The sequence below is a fragment of the Tympanuchus pallidicinctus genome, unplaced genomic scaffold, assembly GCF_026119805.1.
Source record: "Tympanuchus pallidicinctus isolate F22 unplaced genomic scaffold, pur_lepc_1.0 scaffold55, whole genome shotgun sequence".
Classification (NCBI taxonomy): Eukaryota; Metazoa; Chordata; class Aves; order Galliformes; family Phasianidae; genus Tympanuchus; species Tympanuchus pallidicinctus.
In genome coordinates this window covers 1-3,267 of record NW_026294775.1, presented here as the reverse complement: position 1 = coordinate 3,267, position 3,267 = coordinate 1, and the positions used below count along the sequence as shown (strand labels likewise).

At 54.9% G+C, this 3,267-nt stretch overlaps 1 long non-coding RNA gene across 1 annotated transcript; it reads left to right on the top strand.

The window, feature by feature from the left end:
* Positions 1 to 215: 215 nt before the first annotated feature.
* Positions 216 to 2,157, top strand: LOC128091929 (uncharacterized). Its single transcript, XR_008211545.1, has 3 exons — positions 216 to 568; positions 930 to 1,270; positions 1,465 to 2,157. It is a non-coding gene; the product is annotated as an uncharacterized LOC128091929 (long non-coding RNA).
* Positions 2,158 to 3,267: the final 1,110 nt, after the last annotated feature.

Here is a 3,267-nt window from a genome sequence, read left to right as displayed (position 1 = left end):
TTTGAACCTAGATAGTGTTACGCTGATCAAGAATAAGGGAGCAGAGAATGCCCGGAAAACAGACCTGCTGGTCTAAGCTCAGGCCCTGGAAAAGTTAAGGATATTACCTGCTATTGGAGATACTTAAAGAACAAAGCCTTTATCAGGCATAGTCCCCAGGAGTTCATGAAGGGAATGTCCTGCCTTAGTAATCTCATCTTCTGTTAGAAGGTCTCTGGCTTAGTGGATGGGGTGCATTAAACACAGCACAGCCAGCTGCGGCTGGCAATTCTTCTGCTTTATTTAGTGCTGGTGCAACCTCATCTTAAATACTGTGTGCAGTTCTGTGCTCCACAATCTAGAGGGAATGTTACGATACTTGCATGGATGCAAAGGAAGGCATCAAAGCTGGTAAAAGTGCTGGAAGGCATGTGGTGTGAGGAGAAGCTGAAGATGGTCTGGCTGGCTGGTAGGGATGAACGGAGGTAACCTTCTTTGTCTCCAAAACTTTCCAAAGGGAAATGGAGAGGGAGGTGCCATTTACTTCTTCCTTGTCACAGATGCAAGGACACAAAGGAACAGCACAGAGGTATGACATGGGAGGTTCAGAATGGATAGCAGGACAAATTTATTTCTAGTGAAGGTGGTTGAAAACAGGAAGGGGCTTCCTAGTGAGGCAGCTCATGTCCCATGACTGTCAGTGTCCAAGGGACATTTGGACAATGCGCTTATAAATGTGCTTTATCTTTTTGTTAGCTCTCCGGCAGTTAAGTGCATGGTCTTCGTAGGAACCTTCCACCTCCTATCCTATCCTATCCTATCCTATCCTATCCTATCCTATCCTATCCTATCCTATCCTATCCTATCCTATCCTATCCTATCCATGTTCCTCTACTCTACTGTACTGTACTGTACTGTACTGTACTCTACTCTACTCTACTCTACTCTAGGAAAGAACGTAACAGAGCAGAGATCTATCAGAACCACCCAGGGTCAGAAATGCATCAGAGAGACCTCTTTGGGAAGAGACCAGATGACAACATACAACTAGAAAAGGCCTTTGAGGGCTTCCGCAGCATACTTCTTCACCCTGAAGGTGCCATATGAGGCGACCACTATGGTGACAGTGGTTGTAAGCAAATCTCCAGTCAGAGGTCAAATCATAAATCATGCAACCGTGGTGCATGGGCTGCATCCCCCTGCAGGTAGCTCACAGAGTTCCTCTTCCCGCAGGTCTGGAGCTGCAGTGAGCATAGAAGTGCAGCAAAGCCTTTCCCAGCTCAGCAGCAAGGTGAGCCCTGTCCTTGCATCTCCAGCCTCTGTATGGTGCCCTTTGGAAATAGTTTGTGGCTGAGGCTGGTGCCAGATAGAGGACAAAAGCACTTCTTGCATCCCTCCTCCTGTGTGTGGGGTGACGGGGTGCCTGGTACCACGTTCCTCTCTGAAGCTGGACCCCCACCCTGCAACTTCCTTCTTGTCTTCCAGCACTGAAGGCACACGCCCACTGCTCTCCAGGAAGATGGAGCGGCTGCAGTGGGAATGGAGAGGAACGGGGAGCAGTGGTGCAGGAGTGCTGGGGTGCAAGTAGCACTTCCTAAAGGCAGTTGGGGTCCTGGTGATGCTTCCTGCTGTGGGGCACCACTCAGCTCCTGCGGGGGTAGAGGCTACCTGGGGACACGGCATCCTGGGGGCAGCTACATCTCCTCCACCGGCAGTGCAGGTGCAGTGATGCAGCTGGGTGCTGCTGCAGGTTGTGAGCAAGAAATGGCAGAAGCTGCACAAGTGTGATGTTCTCTGTCCTGCTAAGAGCAGTGTCGGTGGGACCCGGCACGTGGTGGAACCTTCCACTACCCCCATCCCAGTTCGCTGCTCCCCTGGGCCCTGCGCAGCTCTGGAGCCCCTGCTTCTCCCCCAGCTCTTGGCTGAGGCTGAGGCTTCCCAGGGTGGTGCTACTTATCAGCGGGCAGCCCTTTGGGACTGCATGCATTCTCCCATGGGTGGGGGGAGAGCTGCAGTGCCGTCCCCCATCCAGCCTGCTTTCCGGAGTGCAAACAACAGCAGAACATCTACACTGAGAACAACAATTTATTTCCCAGGTGTTCCGGCAGATATGCTGGCAGCATTGGGCACGGATGGTCTTCTCTAAGTTCCTTAAAGACGAGACAACACGGAGGAAGACGAAAACGTCTGACCACGACAAATCCATCCTGTTGAGAAAAAATGAAAGGAAATGGGGAGAGGAGTGCCCTCCATACCCCATACATGCAGGTAAGATGGGGCTTAGCCCTGAAGTTTTCAAGGGATCCCCGTGCGTGCAAGCGAGGCTGGGGTGCCCTCCTGCTGGAAAGGGGACCCCGTGCGTGGAGGTGGGATGGGGTTTAGCTCTGAAGTTTTCAAGAGATCCCCATGCGTGCAGGCAAGGCTGGGGTGCCCTCCGGCTGGAGAGGGGACCCCGTGCGTGGAGGTGGGATGGGGCTTAGCTCTGAAGTTTTCAAGAGATCCCCATGCGTGCTGGCGAGGCTGGGGTGCCCTCCTACTGGAGAGGGGACCCCGTGCGTGGAGGTGAGATGGGGCTTAGCTCTGAAGTTTTCAAGAGATCCCCATGCGTGCTGGCGAGGCTGGGGTGCCCTCCTACTGGAGAGGGGACCCCGTGCGTGGAGGTGAGATGGGGCTTAGCTCTGAAGTTTTCAAGAGATCCCCATGCGTGCTGGCGAGGCTGGGGTGCCCTCCTGCTGGAGAGGGGACCCCGTGCGTGGAGGTGAGATGGGGCTTAGCTCTGAAGTTTTCAAGAGATCCCCATGCGTGCTGGCGAGGCTGGGGTGCCCTCCTACTGGAGAGGGGACCCCGTGCGTGGAGGTGGGATGGGGCTTAGCTCTGAAGTTTTCAAGAGATCCCCATGTGTGCAGGAAAGGCTGGGGTGCCCTCTGGCTGGGGAGGGGACCCCGTGCATGGAGGTGGGATGGGGCTTAGCTCTGAAGTTTTCAAGAGATCCCCATGCGTGCTGGCGAGGCTGGGGTGCCCTCCTGCTGGGGAGGGGACCCCGTGCGTGGAGGTGGGATGGGGCTTAGCTCTGAAGTTTTCAAGAGATCCCCATGCGTGCTGGCGAGGCTGGGGTGCCCTCCTACTGGAGAGGGGACCCCGTGCGTGGAGGTGAGATGGGGCTTAGCTCTGAAGTTTTCAAGAGATCCCCATGTGTGCAGGCAAGCCTGGGGTGCCCTCCTGCTGGAGAGGGGACCCCGTGCGTGGAGGTGGGATGGGGCTTAGCTCTGAAGTTTTCAAGAGATCCCC